General features: G+C 45.6%; 1 long non-coding RNA gene across 1 annotated transcript in view; it reads right to left on the bottom strand.

Annotated features, from left to right (window-relative positions):
* Positions 1-211: 211 nt before the first annotated feature.
* Positions 212-19,458, bottom strand: part of LOC126040776 (uncharacterized) — a 61,453-nt gene continuing 42,206 nt past the window's right edge. Inside the window, exons 2-3 of the long non-coding RNA XR_007506714.1 lie at positions 2,380-2,541; positions 212-356 (exon numbers count right to left, since the gene is read on the bottom strand). This is a non-coding gene — a long non-coding RNA (uncharacterized LOC126040776). The remainder of the gene's footprint in view (positions 357-2,379; positions 2,542-19,458) is intronic.

Here is a 19,458-nt window from a genome sequence, read left to right as displayed (position 1 = left end):
TGCCTTTACTTTCATTCCCATTTTGTTAAATAATTTTTACAGTTCCATTTTCTTTTGCACAGGGCACAGTTAAAGAAGCTTAGGGAAAACAAAGACTTGCTTTGTTTTGATGCCAAAGGTAATTTTTTTTTAATTTCTTTTTTTCCCCTTTTCTTTCCAGTTTTTTTAGTCTAAGCAAGAGATAACATACCTTTTGAAAAGCAGCTTTCCTGGGGTTGCTTCTGCCCTGAAAACAGATACACCTGGAAATTCCAGTGCTTGAGAGGAGCTGTAGAAGATCAGTCCATAAATGTTTTTGCTGCACTTGGGGAGCTAGAAGATGGGCTGGATTGCATGCTCAGTGGCTTCAGTCTTCCCTAGAAATGACAATACACAAAAGCATCAGCACTGAAACATAAAAGCAAACTAAAAGACGAGGCTTCTTTCCCTTTAACAAGATCTTGTGAACAGCCTTCCTCAACATCTCAGTAGAGCTGACTCTACTGAGATATTCAGAAACATGATGCTTTGACAACCTGATCTCAAATTATGCAGTATACCAGTATAGGTAAGATATCTCTTAATACTGCAAGAGCAACAGTACCAGAAGCACAAAGCAAAGCTTCTCCAAGCCTTCTTAACAAATAGACCTAGTCCTAAAATTTCTGTATTGGCTGGTTCTACCTGCCTCTTTAAGCCTGCAGAAAGGATAAAATTAAAGTGCATTTCTTTTATATGAAGCAAAGCCTGGCACTGTCTGCTGCTGGAGAGCACCAAGCTCTTCAGACAGCTTTGAGGTGCTTGAAGGGAGGATCTGTGAACACACACAAAAATATGTGCGAGCGAACTATGAAGCCTGTTACAAAAGCCAGAGAGGTTTAAGCTGTGCTGCCCTTCAAAGGAGGCCTGTTCAGAGCAGAATTGGGTAACATCTCATCTAAACCACCACTGCCTATGTCACTTAAGCTGATGGAACTGTATGTGTATTAACCATGCAGTGGGAGGGAAAATTTCAGAAAGGGTCCTTTACATCTACAAGCCTTTGATCATTCATTTAGCCTTTTGTTCCTTGGTACCTGCTACAGCCAAAGCACTCCATCAGGCAGCTGAGGGGATGGCTGTTTTAGAAGTGTGCATAGCAATAAGGAGAGTTAGCAAAGCTATGTCAGGTTGCTCTAGGCCTTATCCAATTGAGTTCTGAAAATCTCCAAAGATGGAGCTTTCATATACTTGCTGGGCTATCTGTTCCACTGCTTAACCCACTCTCACTGTGAAATCGTTTTCTGTATATCCAGTTGGATAGGTAATTCACTAGGCTGAGGGGTTTGTCTAAAATGCCAGCATTATACTTTCCTACCTAACTTGATGTGTGGAGGCTCCAGCCCACCAGGAAAATCACTCAGTGACAGCACTACAAAGGGAGCCTGCAATGTAATTATGTACGGGCACACAGGCTGGAGGGGCCCAGGGGTCTGGAGATGATAAAAGACATGGTAACTGGCTGGGCCTTGTCTTTGTTTCTCAAGGCCTGTGCCAACTGTGCTGCCAACCATGTGTGCTGTGCACATTAGGTAATGGTCTGGAAAAGTCTTCCCTCTAGAGGCATGTTCTGTGTTCATGGTGTTTGCTGCTATGCAGCCAGCCAGCTCTCCTTCCTCTTGCTTAGTTTTGTGAGCCTGGGACTGTGGAGGAGTTAGCCCATCTAAGGGCTGCAAGGAGCAGTCATCCTCTTGTTCAACTCTTCAACTTGTTAAGGAGAGGCACTGTGCAATGCTGAAGGCAGAAGCAGGGCACAGATCCTGAGCAGCAGGTGTGGTATGACAGAGTGAGAGAGGGCCCGAGGAGATCTGTAATGCTGAAAGCAACAGATGCCCCTCTTTGTCTCTTAGGCAAGCTAAGCCTCAGTGACTTTATGTGCTTTTACAATTTAAGGTAGAGGGAAATCCATATTTAGAAAGTGGCAATAGGAGGAATTCAGCTAATGCCACCATATCTGCATCCACTCTGCTTTAAAGAGTACATAGGGCCCTGCTTTTCTCTGACAAATGGGTGAAGGGAGAGGCCAGGCACTGGACATGTGTTCAGTTTACTCTCTTGGCTTTGAAAGGCTTAGTTATAGTAGGGCTAAGAGCCAAACGCAACTCTGTCTTGAGCCGTTCCTTCTCCTCCCCCACTAAAGAATGATCTTTAAGCTCTGGACCCTCATCTCCACCCAAAATGACTGCCCTGATTTATTTTATGCTTTTTTGTTGTTTCCTTTTAAATCACTCCTAAGCTAAGCTTTTGTTTGCCAAGTTTTCAGCCTGGAGCAAATTTTTACAGTCGAATTATAACCTCCTCTCCTTCCCCTTGAAGAAGAGGTGTTTTTCTGGATATGCTGCTGTCCCACCCATTACTCACCTTGCTGCTGGGAGGCAGGAGAGATGGCAAGCTTTTTAAATATCAGCATCTCGAAGTTCAGTGTCACAGGCATGGGCACACATCTGTTTAAACCATTTCCCTCATATCTTGGCTCAAAATTCTTGGCTGAGACATCTCATGGCAGTAGACGTGTCCAGGGAGCTGAGAGGGAGGGAATAAAGGAGACAAAGTGGTTAGGTTTCTCAGAAAGGGAATGGTTGTGGGCTGGAATATAAAGAAATGCCAGGACTGCAGAGTCTGCTCTCTCAGCACGTTACAGGGTTTTGACTCTTCAGGGCAGCGTGAAACTAACCCACACTTGAGAAGCCCCCTCTCAAGCACAGGCTGCAAAAAGGAGAAGGCAGCTGAGGCCAGTGCCTTCCACTGAAGGGACAAATGGGACGCAGTCTGAAATGGTACTATGACCTGGAGCCTCAGAGGGACTTGGACAATTCTCTTCCTCAAGGATTTCAGTTTCCCCCACTTAGAACCCAGTGAAAGCTTGAAAATCCCTGCTCAGCTGCCAATGAATTCCCAGTGCCGATTTTGAAGCCAGGAAGGTTCTGGAGAAGACATTTCAAAGCAAGCAACTTCATCTCCCCAACCGCCTGCTTTACCAGTGGGATCCAGTTCCTTGTGCTTACTCAGAGCATGCCTAAAAATGTTATCTGTGGTCTGGGACAGGGTGTGGGAGGGCACAAATAGCAGGGGAATAAGACATATTTGGTAGGGAATTCCCCGTGGATGTGTCAGTTCAGCACTGAAAATCATTCACTGGATTTGAGATGTTTCTTGTACAGGAACTGGTGCCCAAATTACTCTGCGTTATGACCTTTTATAATTTTTACCAACTTATTTCCCTCCTCCCACAAGGTCAGTTAACAAGCAATGGTTGCCTCTTTCACTCCAGGGAGATTGCCTGCTTTCCCACCACACTCCCTCTCCTAAGGAATTGCTCCATGTTAGGAGCCACCATAGTGTATAATGACATTTTTACACATGCTGACATTAGCAGCAAGTTATATGATTGCTAGGCTTTAAACTGCTCAGTGCACAGGTCTTCGAGAAAGGCTGTCAACTGTGAAGGAGAACAACCAGTATTCAGTACAACAAAAAGGCCAATTCTGGTATTAAGCTTCTCTGCAAAGAGGGGAGCTGGACCCAGGACTAACTCTGAACTTGGTGACATCATCAGACGTGAAAAGCCACACGAGATGGTGCATCTCACATTCTGAGAAGGTCCAAGGGTAAGAAAACCATAGGGTAAAATGGATCTCTGTTGCTTTCCCCTGTGAGTTAGATTCTAAGTGAGGGAAAGTAAGAGGAGCCTTTTCCTACAGGCAAGCTCTCAGCTGCATATTAACTCCTACTGTCCAGGGAGTCACAGAAACTGAGGACAGAAAGGGACCTTCTGGTCCATCCATCTGCTTGCTCCAAGGCAGGTCAGCACAGTCTGCGATCCTTGATTGAAATTTTGATATTGTGTTTTAAATATTTCTTTCATAGACCGCACAGCCACCTTTGCAGTGTATTCCAGGGCTTCAATAGTTTTACTGCTATAAAGATATTTTTTTTCTAATGTCTTGCTGTAGTTAAAAACCTTGACATTTTGTCCTATATGCCCTGGATATGGAGAACAAATTATACACATTCTCTTTGTATTACTTGTATTGTCCCTCCAGCCCTTTACTACTTCATGATATTATCACATTTCTCCTTCGTTCTTCTTGTTTAAGAGCCTCAGGCTCTCAGCTCTCCTCTTCTAGACCTCCTAGATCCTCTTCTCATACCTTAAGGCAAATGCCATGCTTGCTATTTTAGCAGAGAATGGCATAGCCCCACACATTGGGGGCAGGGATTGAAGTGTAGCTACATGCCAGATTGTCTCAAATAATTGAGCAGGCTTAAAAACTTCTTCTTTCCACTGGCTTTACTGCAGTTCAAATAGCTGTTCACCCCTTTCCCCAGTTGTGATTATCAGTTAGTCTGCAGGCTATGTTCCAGCACAGCCTGGAAAAAAACAACTTTAAACAAAAAAAATAATATGGAGAGCTGTTTTTAACTGGGATATTTCCAGAGATCTATGGGAACTTCTGAAGCTAGTTTCACCTCCCAGGCCAGCTTATTGCAACTACCCCCTAACAGGTATTTTGCAAGTGTAGTTACAGAATCACAGAATCGCTGAGGTTGGAGGCACCTCTGGAGATCACCTAGTCCAACCCCCTCTCTCAAGGCAAAGTCAACTATAGCAGGTTGCCCAGGACATGTCCAGTTGGGTTTTGAATCATCTCTGAGGCTGGAGACGCCACAGCCTCTCTGGGCAACCTAGAGGTTCAAACAACCTTATAGTAAAAATCACTAAGAAGAGTCTGGCTCCGTCCTCTTTATTCCCTCCCATCAAGTATTTACACACATCAGCTAATCATATCCAACTCCAAAACCTGCTCTTTTCTCTCCTCCACACATCTTTTTCCCGTTAATACTTGCTCTGGTCAGTAAAGCAGATTCCAGTTTTAGGCAGCTGCCAGGGTGACACACGCAGCTAACAACTGCTCAGGTGTGCCCAAGTGTTTGTTTTCTCCTGTTCTGATCATATCTACATGACCAAACCTTGTTGTACTTCCCAGTGACGAAGAAACAAGGATGCAGGTACCACAGGTATCAAAGCCAGCATCAGAAGACAGGGATGAAGAACAGCTCTACTCATCTTCTGTATCACAATCTTGACATTCATTAAAAAAAAGCCCACACCACTGTCATCATGTCTAAAAGCCTGCAGGGTGATAAATACTTAAAAGCCCACGTGTAAGGAGTCTTGTGATGCCTGCGTGAATCTGCAGGCAGCCTGAGAAGCATGAAGAGCTGTCACTTATCTCAACATAAGATAACTAAGAACCACAGTTCTGGAAAGGGTAGGAAAGGATAAGAGAGCAGCAGCCCAGTATCTTTTCCAAAATACTGGATTTCCTACCCAGCCTCCAAAGTACTATCCCAGCTTTTCCAGGGAAGGAGTACAGTAGGGTGGAGATAGAGAAAGAAACTCCGCTCCTCCCTCCGCTCTCAGTGGCGTGCCAAGATCCCAAATTGCACTAATCTGACCTTGCCAGTCTTTTCAAGGAAACAATTACATGGGTCTCTGCCCTTGGGACTTCATATTCAAAGTCTCCAACCCTTCGAAGATGTACGCGCTTGCTTGGCTTATAGTTGCTCACATCAATATGATACGAATGAGTTACAGGCAAAGAAGAAAGGCTGGGACATGCTTACTCTTGCAAGGGTTGTCGGAGAGCAGAAGATGATCACAAACCTTTCCCTCTCCACCAGGTGAAAAACTTTACAGACCACGGACACTTGCAACTTTGTCTAAAGCCTGATATTTCCCCTCAGTAATGATCGAATCAAGCAGAATTCTTCTGGTATTAATCAGATGAGCAGGGGAGCACTTTGTGGTTAATATTATCAATGGGGGTGTCAGGAAGGCTCTGACAGGATTACCCTTGGAATTTGCCATTTATTAACTAGGCCATTAGCTAAAATGGCACAGCTGGGGTGGGGCTGGTTTTGCTTTTCACATGGGAGATGGCTTGTTTGAGGGTGGGGAAGCTGAGGGTGGTGGAGTTCTGTCTTCATCTGATTCAGAGATCTCAAACAGCTGCCCTGGCAGCCCTGAGATATCTTTCCCCATCTGTGCGTCTTTCTTTGCTTTCATCATCTCTTCCCATTATTGGGAAACCATCACAAATCAAGCTGCAGACTGAGCTAGGAGAGCTTGCACCACCAAGCGTAGGCTTGTGGTCCTGACCTGGGGAGCAGGGGAATGAAACCCCGCTGTTACAGGCTGTTCTGCTCTGGGAGGCCAGAGATAAACGCTCCAAGCCCTTGGCCCAGGGCACCAGGAAGGAGAAACTGGGTTAAGAAATAGAGGCATATTAGACTTGCAGAAGCAGCTGAGATACAAAGTAGGCACATGCAAAAAGTTTAGGCAAGTAAGGGAAACAAACCAAAAAATCTGTTTTCTCTCCTTGAAATGTAGCGCTGCTGTTTGCCCAACACAGGCAGATGGATAAACATGGTCAGGTAATGGAAGAATACCTTCAGACATTAAAGAGGAAACAAATGTAAAAATATAGCTGCAACACCCTTCCCCTCCAAGCATGTTTCTATCCCAAATTCCAGAGGTGCTAGGCATCATTTGCTGTGCTCCAGACAACTTTACATGGGCTATAGCTGGAGGGAACTTTTGCAACCTTCAGTCTCAAAGATCACTGCACCAGAGAAGAGATGGACAGAGGCACCCTGCACCAAAAGTGGCTGGGCCATGAAGCAATGGGCCACAGAGTGAAAGAAACTCCCCCAACACATCACAGGACATGTCTTTATTCATTCCTGATTCAGGCAGGAGCGGGGAAATTAAATAAGACCTCTATTCAGTGCTATTTTTCTGGGTAGCACACCTCAGGAAAGATGGCACGTGTTCCCTCTGCACTACTAGATCTGCAGGATGAATCCCACACGATGGCACTGGTTTCGTCACAGAAAAGGGGTCTCTAGTCCTCAGAGGCAGGTGGAGCACAGAGCTCCAGAGCAGAGATTCTGGGGAGAGGACCACAGGCGCTCCTCAAAACAGATGTGAGTCAGCATCTGGGGAGTCTAAGGTGAATGTAGCCCCGACAGTGGCCAGGCTTGAAAGCTGCTTCTAAATAGCATCTCCTGCTACTACTGCCAGAGACAAAACCCTTGGCTGGATGGAACCAGCCCACTGGTGTAGCCCAGCAGGGCAATTTTTACATTCTTACAAACCCCAGAATCACAAAGGCATTGACTGAGAGCTTTTAGCACCTCTCAGAGTTTGTGCACTGCAGTACCTGTCATTGCATTCAGACACCCCACAGCATTTATTTGTCATAGGTAAGTCAGTGGAGTAATTGGACTCAGCATGGAGCAGAACTGGGCCCTCACAGAGCATTTAGATAGGGGAAAAAACCATTGCTCTTCTCAGAGCACTGAATATAGAAAGGCAAAACCCAGTGATCATTTCTAAATCCTGTCCTGCCTGGTCAGCTAAAGAAAGAATTAGCACTAGCATCCAAAATGCTACAGGAACAAAAGCACATCCAACCCATATGGTCTCCTCTGCTTTGATACACACAGAGAACATATTTATGTAATTCCATCCACTCTCACTTGAAATGTGGCACTTATGCATAGAAAGACCTGCAAAAAGGACACCCTTGAAATCTCAGTAAAATTTATAAAATGGATTTCCTATATCATAAAGCAAGATCTTGCAACAACCCTTTACCATTTATTCAGCACGAATAGAATTAACTGAAAATTCAACAGCTAGTCCATAACTTCTCACATTGGCTATGGAAAAACCTATCAAATCATGCTTCAAAGTCCAGGTGTGAAATTCCTATTTCTCAATTTGTTCCAGCAATTGCTCTGATGAGGGAACATCCCAGAAAAGGTATTCCTTCACCAGGTACGTTGCAGAAGTCTGGCTCCAAACCCAAATTCCCTATACCAATGTCATCTTCTTCACCTTAAGCACATCACTTAGTCTTCGTTTAGAAAGAAGGTTGTGGGTTCTTCTTGAGGCAGCTTGCTCCAAAGAGGTCCACCCAAAAGATAAATGAAAAGCCAAAAAAATGTCAACATAAAATAGAGACTGAACCTAGCAAAACTGCTGCTGATATTTGGGAGCAGAAACCACATGCCTCTTGCCTGAACAATTTCCAAACCATAAATGATGTTTAATGTGGAAAAAGTCATAAATGTACAAAAGTTACTTCTAAAACCAAAAACACAGCGTTTCTTACTTATGGCTTTGATGAATGAAGTGTTTTGTATTCTGGTGTCACGCTTGGCACTCTAAAGAGCCTTTCTGCTAGGTGGAAATTAATGGCACTGTGTGTCAGCATGTCCACTGGCTTTGCAGCAGACTGACGAGTGCCCTTCAAGATCCTAACACAGGCAATTTCTGTTGACTGCTCAGCAAGATGGAATACGTTCTCCTTCCACCAGTGATATATCACAAGAAAGGGTTAAATGATACTAAGTGGACTTTACAAGTTACTGTGCATTATGTTCTTTTGTGCTCTCAGTTCCTACCTGTCTTTCAGCTACTGTCCAATTCAGCAAGAGACAATGTGTGAATAAATCATGCACAAACCAGAAGCGGCTCGCATAAAGCAAAGCAATTTAAGGTATTTCAAAAGGACACGGGAGTTAAGGAAATGATGCTCCAATCTCCTCTCTGTTACTGTTGATTTGCAGACATTTCCAAGTACATTCCAAAACTATATTTAAAATTAAGCTTTTAAAGTAAACAGTTTGCATTGGGCGCCAAGATTGCTTTAATGCCAAAATAGAAAACTCTGTCTGTCTGGCACATGCATCACTTTCCAAGCAGGAAATCCAACAAAGCGTTTAATACAACAGACATCATTTGATAGTCTCAACTAAGACGCCCACTTGGCACTGGCAGTAACCAGTCTTCCATCAACTGCATCCAAAAATTATGCTTGCCTAACTCGTTATCATGCTAAACATTAATGGGAGTATCTTCCTCTTTTGAAGTCCGTTGGAACTGGAAACGTAGGCTGAAAACGCCTGGTACACAACCATGCAGAACATCTGAGAACCACCCTTCCGAGATGGAAGCAGACAGAATAACATTGGAAAGCCAAGCTTCCCAGCCTTTTCTGTACTGTGAGTCACACCATGTACACACAGTGCTGGGGAATCCCTATGGGAGCTACAGCCATGGGGAACGCAGGGAAGCAAAGCTAATAACTATGTTATGGAAGAGGCTTGCTGGAAGAGGTCAGCAAGCCCATAGCTGCTCTCTCAGCTCTCTGAAGGCAACTAGTGGCTAGTCAGCAGACCACAGTTGAGTGCTGCTATCTGAGCTGTTTCCTTTTTTTCCCTACCACTAGTTACTTTTCACATTATGTAATTCCAAACTTTTGTACAAGGATCTCTTACTCTTCCTGCATTGGTGAGAGGTGTGGGGTCTTCACCTGGTGTGAAAGAGAACCATATTAATCCTTCTCTTGCAAAAAGCTGTGTCACTTAGAAAAAGCAGTGATGGGTAACATAAAAGCTGCTACAAACATACACATATTTTTGCTTACAAACATATGCATGACACCAGATCCTCAGGACAAACCGTCTTACTATCAACACTTGAAGATTCATAGTTTTCCTAGGCAAAAGTGGTCTGTTGAAAGAAATTCATACCTGAAAATACTACATCATCATATGATTTGTTTAAGCACACTCCTCAGTGATCTTCTGAAGCCTTGCCCCTACTCAGAGAAAAGGCATGCTACCTACCAATGGATCTTTCTGAGCAGTTTCCAATAGGTGTTTTCATAATTTCTAACAATCAGTGACTCAGTTTTCCTTTTTTCCTCCTGCATCTCACTCAGTGAATTCAACAGGCTGTCAGTGGCTCAAGGCCAAGTCTGGTCCTCTCGCTCTGACAGCACGCTTTAATTTTGCTGTTCAAGCACTTCTTCCGGGACAGGTGCCCAGTAAGTGCTTTAGAAACCAGTGTTTATTATTCACGAGAGGAAGAATTTCAGGAAAAATACCATTATAACATCCGTGACAGGGTTTTTTTAATCACTCTTGTTACAGCCATGCACTTTTGGCATGCCAGCCTTCTGAAATGCATCTCTTTTGGGCTTCAACCCACTCTAGGTTGCCATTTTCTTTGCACCTGGAGTGAACACTGCCTCAGGTCTGGTAGCATCCAGATCCATGGCAGTGTTCTCCCTGGGACACTGGGAAGCAGTGATTAACAGGCTCCTTAAAGCCAAGTAGTAGAACTAATGTATGTCAGAGGAAATATATTTCTTAATTTACCCACTGTAGCATACGTGGTCTTCCCAAAGGCTGGAAGTGGAAGGACCCAAATCCTTTGTGTCTCAGCAGACACCTAATTCCTGAACAGGCGACAGAGTTGAGTGTCCCCCCGAACAGCTCATGAAGTTCTCTCTCTCTCTTTTTCGCTGTCAGTATATTTTGCTATTTGACTTCTAAAAAGTTTTCTCCCCAACATAAGCAACTTCTACATCATATTAGTGGCTGGTGCAGCTAGTCAAGAGTCTGTACATAGAGCAGTCATATACTAGATGCAGAAGGAATTAGCCTGAGTTCCACATGAATGACGAGGCATTCTGTGTCAGTGGTAGTTTTGTTTTACTCTCGAGCTCGTTACCAAATGCCTCTCCTGCTTCCTATCTGTTCCTATCTGAAGCCTATGTCTTCAGAGCTTTTGTACAACCCTCAGCAATCAAGGCATTGTTGCCATGCTCCAACCTGCTGCTTGCTTGTAATTACCTTTCCTGTTTTTCCTATCCTTTTCCCAAAAGGCTGAGGCACTTTTTCATCTTTGCTGTTTCTCAGCTATCATATGTGTTTTCCTCACACCTATTCAAAATTCACCACCATAACAATCCAACATGCCACCACTGTCTGTGTCACAGCAACAATCTCTGAGCAGTCACTCCTAGAGCTGCTATGGAAACACAAGCATTGCTGAAAGAGTTTTCTGGGCAGCTCATAGCTCCTCACCTGCAGCCTGGGGGCACACCACCTGAAGCTGCTATCACAGTGTCCTGTTTCCTATCTCATTAAGGGCAGAAGGAAAATTGCAATCCTTTATTCCTCAGCGTGGAGCACAGAAGTAACCTGAATAAATTCCTTTTTTTTTTTCAATATGCTCATTTCTTTTGGAGACTACTTCCAAAATTGATTTTAAAAATGGTTAGGAATGAAGAATACAGTGGTACATTATTCAAATGGAGGAAGATCCTCGCCATTGTAATGCTACACCCTCTTTCTCACCTAAATTTACTGAGCTTCAGCTTTTAACCACTGAATGCTAACACTTTTTTTTTTTCTGTCCTCGTTGGACAACTCCATTATTAAAGCTGCACTCTCTAAACACGTACCAAGAAATTACAGTCAGACCTCTATTCTTTTCAGTAAATTAAACATATTGCTAAACAGGGTGCTAACATTTATTCTGAGTTATCAGATGCAGAAGTCTCCAGCTCAAAACACACAGACCAAGGGACAACAAGTGCTGATACAGCTTTGAGTCGATGGAAACATTGAGATTATTTCCTCCAGCATTGGTGAGAACACAGCCAGGTTATAATGCAATAGAGACGCTCCTGAGCCCCAAATTCCTCTAAAGAAGGAAATGGTCCTTAGACCAGGCTTGAAGTTTTCTAGTGAAGAGACACAAAAGTTCGTCCTGTTGCCACACAGACTTTGTTTGGTGACTAAGTATGCCTGAGTATCTTGTTAACATGCCCTACGATCTTGAAAGCTGACCCTTTGCAATAAGAAGTGTGACAAAGAAACAAGCTCTTGAATGGGGAAAAAAAAAGGCTGTATGGCCCAAGCACTGTAACCCGAATAAAGGTGCTTTCTAAAGGAACAAAAATGCTTGTACACAGGTGCCTGCTACAATTGCTTCTCCTTGAGTCAGTGGGTAAAGTGCAAGACAGCAACACTGTTGGGAATTGGGCAGCATGGGAATTTGAAGCAAAGAGGCCTGTCTGCTTATCCTCTCGATGTCACAACAGTTCCTGAAAATTTCTGAGTTCCAGGAGAGCTGCCCGACTTCCTCTGAGCTGCTGCCTCCGAGCTGCATTCGCAACACTGGCGGCCTGTGTATTTCAGGAATGTGAAAAACTGGCACAGTGAGGTCTATGATTCAGCCAAGATGATGTGTTGGGACATGACTGAAGTTAATTAAAAGGAGCTTAAGACAGACAGACAAAAAAAAGAGTTTGCAAGACTTCTTAAAGAGCCAATTAATTATTATTTGTGGCTGCACACGCCAGCTGGGCCACAACATGGAATCTCCCCAGCCCGTACCACTCACCTCAGAGCCTTTATACGATGCCAAAGAAAACCCACATGCAGGTCAGCCTTCGGGAGCTCTGGGCCAAACTCCCTGCACTGGAGCTGGGTAGAACTTTATTGAAATCAGCAGAATGGCATTGTTTACACCCATAGGTTTATGCTAGGTCTTAATGGTGGACACAGAAGCAAGAAATGAACAATGTCTTAGTTGACATGTAAAAAAGCATGGGCTACTGCAGAGCAGGATGACCCAGTGACAATTGTCTTTGTGTGCATGGACTGGAAAGGGAAGGACTGGCTCTATCTGGAGTCAGAGTGGGGGAAGACAGAATAAATGTGAATAATTTCATCCTTTCTACTGCATGATAGTGATAACTTCCGGAGCTGCATGAGGCACCCACACTAAAAGAAGTATAGTTTCCCAGAACACACTTCCAGACTAGGTTCCTATGAGAAATTCATTGCCTCCTTAGCAATTCCCTAAGACTCTAAATTCCTCTAAATTCCCAAAGACTAAATTCTGAGTCACAAGTCTATGGCCCCAAACCCTTCATTACCTGCCCAAGGACACCAAAGCAACACTCACATGCATGAGCAACCTTTTAACTTCCAATTCTTCTACACATTCAGCTAGCGCTGTCCCAGAGAGACAGCTGAGCAAAGACAAGAGCGGGTCTTGCCATAGACCAGCCTGGCTGGGAACTCGGCACCATAGGCACTGCACAAAGACAGAGTAGTCAGAGCCACCCACAGGCTGAGCAGGCTGCCTGACCCATGCTTACTAAAACTTGCACTTTTCCTGCTCAAGAGGAACAGACCCACTACGCCCTGTCAGTAACCGACATGTATGTTTAGCAGGAGGCTGCAAATTTTAACAAAGGGGACTTTTTACTTTGGCTCCCTGTCATTTCAGTGTCTTATGGCGATTACAGCTTACAAGGCTCCTGTGTGCGTATGACTGGCACGGTTGCTCCCCCGGCCGGGGTGAGGAGCCTCCTACCGCTGCAGGCCCCACACCTGCTCGCACAGCCCTACCTGCACGTATACCTTGGCAGCCCCTGTGGCATTTGCTGGGGTGGGGGTGGGAAGACCATGGTGTCATTTACACACAGGTTGAGCAAACCAGGTGCAATCAGTTTGGGTTTGGCTGAAGAATCCTCCACCCTTCTCGAGCTATTTAACCCCTGCAGTGCCAAACCCTTATGCACACCCAGGACAATGAGAGCATTAGTCTGCAGAGAAGACATCTTTAGGTCAATCATCATTCCCAGATTCCCAAAGGTGCCACAGGAGGGACAGGTCATATTGAAGATTCATTGCCTAAAGACAGATAGCCAGTGCTCCAGCTACTGTACTCTGAAAATTATTTCAACCAAAGCAATGAAAACACATAGTAAATATCATAAAACCAGTTGTCATCTGAAAATGGTTTCATTGCCCTTCTGCTACCCGGCCTTGGACAAGCTGAAATGATGCTTGAAAACCCTTTGAAGAGCGCAGCATCGGGACCAATGTGTTGCAGGTGCAACAGGCAAGAAGACGGCAACCTACCCACTCCTCTCCAGAGGCTGCAGTAGCTCTTCTGGTGCTGCCCTAGTGAGTGCAGATGGCCAGCGCGGGGAGCCTTAGGAACAGTTCCCTGCTTCAGCCTTGAGACGCAGTGTTCGGTTAGCCACCATGCAGGTTATGTTCAGTGAGTGACCTGAAGGGGCGTATCTCCTACACAGCTTTGAAAATAAAGCACCTACTGCACACAGCAGCGTATACACTGGAGCCTAAGTACATAAACTGTGGCACTTCTGAGCAGCACATCCCCCAAAAGCAGTTCACATGTAGCTCAGACGACTTACAGCAAGAGGGCTGTAGTGGTACAAGGACAGCTGGGCAACCCCAAGCCTTCAGTACGGGGAAGCAGTGCAACAATACCACTGCACCATCCTTGGACACAGTTGCATGTTCAGTCCAACTTTATCCCACAGTAGAGATGCAAGACCTGTGGGACCCATGGTCTGAAAATCGCTCCTTGGAACATCCACCTTTTGCCTTCCCATCCACTGAGCTCTCTGGTTTGTGGGGTATACATCTTGCAGCTCTCTGACACAGGAAGGTTTTGGTATGCAGTTTGTGCAGGGTGGACAGTCATCCATCCCTGAGCTCAGGCGTCTGTAAAGCCAACCAAGGGCTGCTTACGCCCAGTCTGCTACATTGCTCAAAATTAATAATATCATGACAAAACCTTAAGATGGAAACCCCTATGGGAAATTGGTGACTACAGATCACTCAGGCTGAGGGGAACATGTTTGCAGAAAGGCCTGGAACAGCAGATTTTGAGTTTCTATCTCCAGTTGTTCTTCTAACCCTTTCACAAAGGGTTGAAGAAACAGGGGAGGGACCTGGGGGGAAGTCCCGACTGAAAGTAGCTTAACACCTTGCTGGATCCTCGCCAAACACAGTTTCAGATTAACAACTCCAAACTACCAGGAAAAATGCTTTTCAACACCCGGGGGGGGGGTCAGCGCAACACCCAAGCACAGGCGCGAGGCTGAGCTCAGATCTGACACAAAAAGACAGGGTTGCTCACCTCTCTCGGGCGCTGAAGCCCAGAGAAAGGGGCACTGCTTCCAGGAGGGGACAAAGCCTGCAAACCCCACAACAAAGGCCACTTTTCAGCAGCACATAAAAGGAGGAGGGCCTGGCTCTGCCCCTCCAGCCAGACCCCACCCCTCGCAGCGTGGAGGCCTTCGCCCCAGCGCCAGCCAAATCTAATCAAGTCTGACATACAAGACAACGCGGACAGCCGCTCGCCTTAGGCACCCCCCGCCTCTCCTCCTCACCCACAGGCCTCCCTCCCTCCCTCCCGACCCACAGGAGCGCTGCCTTGCTGGAAGAGCTCACGCTAGCCCTGCCGCACCATCCCTGCCTCCTACGGCAGCCTGGCCCTCAGCCCAGCTCCCGGCCGTCACCCACCTCTGGTCAGGCACACGGCAGCCCACGGCCCGGCCAGCCCCTGGGAGGATGAGGTGAACCCTCTTCCTCCCACCAGCCCGGAGGACCCCCATGACCTTCGCTGCACCAGAGCAAGAGCTCCGCTCGTGCCGGAGGAGAAGCGGCCCGTGGCCCTGCTGTAGTGGGGCGTGAGCCCTTCCCTGCTTGCAGCCATGACTGAGGTTCCCTTTCCCTAACACCCTCCATACCAGCACCCATCAGCGGGTGCTATGTACCTGGGGGAGTTTTCGCCGCCCAGCCCTTACGGTTTAAAGTACTTCCCAGTGTTGATTAAAGTGCACAGGAGCTGGGCCAGATCCTCAACCACACAAGTTTCCCTTCAAATAGGAGAAAAAGCCCCAAAGCTTTAAAAGAGTTCATTTAAGCATTGTTGGGACAAACAAGCAAGTGCTGAAGCTAGAAAGCAGCTCAAAGCAGTCAGACCTGTCTCATAATAGCAGGGAAGGCTGAATATTTCCTAAAATTGCCCCTCCTGCATTACCTACGCCACTCCTCAGGTCAGGGCTCAGTATGCTCCAGAGCGGATGAGAATCTAGCAAGGAAAGCTGAATAAGCATTGCTTGAAAGGGAGGAGGCAGGAATTCACCAAAGTGAAGAGGAGGAGGAGGAGAGAGCACAGGCTGTTTTTAGAAGTACTGGCACCACCTCAGTCTGCAGTGGCCAGGAAACTGGTTGGAAGCCCCACAACTTGAGCAAGACGCCCAGACCTGGGAGCCAGAAGAGGAAGGGACTTGGCAGAAATTCCCCTGCAAAGCAAGGAATCATTTCTGCAGCAGAATATTCAGCTTGGCCTCACTGCAAACAAACCCTGCCAGCTATCTGATCATGCCACCAGTACATTAGCACTCTGCTCCCCTGCTCTAATACAGCCATGAATCTTCTTCATCCACTTCTATCTTCCATTTGATCTTTTTTAGACAGCTTCCCTCTAACCCCGGTCTTCCTGCACTGCCCTGGGGCCATCACAGTGCTCTCTGCACCAAGAGCAGCCCTGTCCCATCCCCCTGGCTTCCAGCTGCCCACCCTCATTCCTCCCACACTTGCCCTTTGGGCACTGTTGTCCCACCCCCTCCTTTGAGAGGCTACGGCTCATAGCACATGGAAGGGTGAAAACCACCGCTCTAGTCTTCCTAGGGTTAAAGACAAAGAGGCCAAGCATCAAAAGGCCAGCTCAGGGAAATTTTGGCATCATACAGGAAGCCGAAATGACCTGGTTGATGCAGTGCTAAACTTACTGCTTCAGTTTATCTTTACTTTTCCTCTCCAGGACTAGCTGTATGTAGCACGCCCCATGGCACAGTGTGGTATAAAGCCCAGGGCAGCTGGAATGTTTGCAAGAAAACAGAGCAGATAGGGTAATATAGCACTGCATTTATTTTTTTGCTTGCAACACAGAAGGAAAGCGAGAGACTCAATACTAGGCAGCTGGAGCACCTGACACCCTCAATATCGCAGTGGAGTTAAAATGCACCTATCTATACTGCAGAAAGTTGTCTGTATCAAGGGTTGGTGGTGCCAGCGTAAACCTATAGGCAAAGTCTGAGAGGTTTACACCCATGGCAGCTAGAACTTTGAGAACAATACCACATCAAATACATATGGACACCTAAAAGTTTCACTCTGCAAATGACAGCCATGTCCTATTTTCTGAATGTTTGTCCCTTTTGAAATCATAAAAAATGAAGCAGAACAATTTTAACTGTTGAAGACATTTGCCAGGGCACAACAGTACACTGAATAATTTCCCTTCACTATATTCCATGGAAACAAAAATAACCCTTTTAGAAAGACTATAATCAGCTGGTTAGAGCACGTATATCTCTCTCCCTAACAGAGACAGAAAAGACAAATCTATACTTGAGTTGCAGTCTTGTTTTAACACGTCATCTAATAAGACTGTCAATTCTAGTCTACCTATGAATATCTGTTGCTAGAGGAATAAAATCATAGCTCAAAGTCTAGAGCTAAAACATAACTACCCTAGAAACCTCTTGTTAATGAACAAATGACTGTGTAAAACATACACTAGCATTCACAATTGTATTTTAATTATCCTCTGTGTTGAAAAGAAGCATAAACATATCCAGATCCACTTGGGGAATGCTAAAAAATGAGACAGAAGAAAGCAAAGTTCACTTTGGATCTGATACTTGCCACACCAGGTTTGAAGTTACACAGGAACAGCAGCCCCTCCAGCAACATTTCTGGTTCCAGACCTTTTGTCCAATGAATCCTGCTGCAGACGGGACCCTGCATTCTTCCCCTTTTAGAATAAATGCTTGCACAGGGAAGGCCTTGTGCCCACAAAGCAAAGTGGGAGACACCAGCAGGCATGGAAGAAAGTACAGAAAATGGTTTTGATCATGGCTAAAGGGGATGCCTGATAAACAGAAAAGTACAAATTTTGTTCTTGGTTACTAAAAATTAGAATAAGTCTGTGTCTTTGGGTACATGCCTAGTTTTTGCAAGCTAGCTGGATTCCCATCCTGTCCTTCCTTCCACATGCTCATTCTGGCCATGAGTTTAAGGCTCCTGAAAGGCACCAGATGTTGGGGGTGTGTGTGTGTTTGTTTGTTTGAACTCCCCTTGCAAAAACAACAATAAAAGAAGGGAAGAAGATTGGATGACTTCAGATTTGCTTTCCAGCAGAGTATGACTAAGGCAGGGAGGTAGCTTGGTAAATACACTCAGGGAGGACTATGGGGAGGGACACAAAACATACAGAGGAACTCAACAGTAAAGAAGCAAGAGGGATAGAAGTTTCCAATCATTAGCAGAGTGAAGAAGATGAAGACAAAATGGGTGATCAGGAGAAAATTTTTGTGGACACAGCCTGGGAGAGCCAGGAGTTTAATCTCCAGGCACAGTCTAATACAGACCCAGCAGACTGTCAGCTGAAGTAATAGGTGAGAAAAACAAGGGCAGGAGACAGACTAGAGAACAGCGGTCATTTGGTGGTGAGCAGTCCAAACATTGTGCTAGACCCTATTTTGATCAGTTGCTGTTGTGTTACTAGAGATTTCACACTGTCTTTCTAGCATTCAGGAACCACCTTCTCCAGGAAACTTGCCGTACCTGCATGGAAGAGCACTGTGACCAAGGCAACCCACAAACAGCTATTGGGAGGTATAACAGAAAAGATGTAAGGATGAGTATGGGGAGAGAAAGTGTTTAAGAAATCCAAATTGATCCTGGTTTGTGGGACAGGGACAATCTGAGGAGGAAAGGATAATATAGACAAAAGGAAGGCCCTGGAAGGAGAGAACACAAGTTCTTTGAACTTAAATTCTGCTTTACTTTAAAACACACACATTGCAACAGAGATGCGCACACGCACGCACACGCACAAACAAGTCAAGTATCCACATGAACGCAGTTGGTTCTGGATATTCCTTCTCTCTTTAATTGGTCCCAGGTGAGGCATCAACAATCACATCTGGAAATTTTTATACAAATGGCAGGAAAGCCAATGACTCGGGTCACAAATATTTCACGCTCTCTCTTTGCCAGAAACACAGGACAAATGTGGTTTACATCTGCCTCCCTATAAATACACACACTCACACTTGCGAGATTCTCTGCTATGGCAAATACTTCTGCATGTAAAAGCAGAGCTGGTCAGTGTGCCTCCCATCCCACCCAACGTGGATTGGGCCAGAAAGAGAAACTGGATGCTGCGTGACACCTGCAGTTCAGGTCAGGCTTATCATTGGGATAAGGATCAAGAGATGGCAAAGACATCCTTACTGACTGTAGAAGCAAAACACAGAATCAAATTACATGGATGAGCACTTTTAAAAGCTGCTGCAGCCCCAGCCTTCCAGACCCAGACTCTCCATGAGACCACAGGAGAGGCTGTGTCAGGCACACCCAGTTTCTGCCTGACACGCAAACTCAGCTTAGTTTTCAAAAGCTCACCTTTCAAAGGAAAAAAACCACCAGTCCTCCCTTAATCCCCTACTCTTCCAGCCTCAGCTGTTAACAGGCTTGCTGAAGAAAGGCAGTGGTGGCAGTAGCTACAACCTGAGTTTATCCACTTGTAGTCAAGAAGAGACTGTACTAGTTTCTTGTATGTGATGCACCAATTCAAGCAGAGCACTACCTGACTTAACTAGTTCTACCCAGTGTGCACTAGTGCTATAAAATGCTATACAAATTCAACACATCTCAATAGTAAGGACC

This window comes from Accipiter gentilis, chromosome 7 (assembly GCF_929443795.1).
Source record: "Accipiter gentilis chromosome 7, bAccGen1.1, whole genome shotgun sequence".
Taxonomy (NCBI): domain Eukaryota; kingdom Metazoa; phylum Chordata; class Aves; order Accipitriformes; family Accipitridae; genus Astur; species Astur gentilis.
Note: the sequence above shows the minus strand (reverse complement) of the source record. Positions and strands in the feature narration are given on the sequence as shown.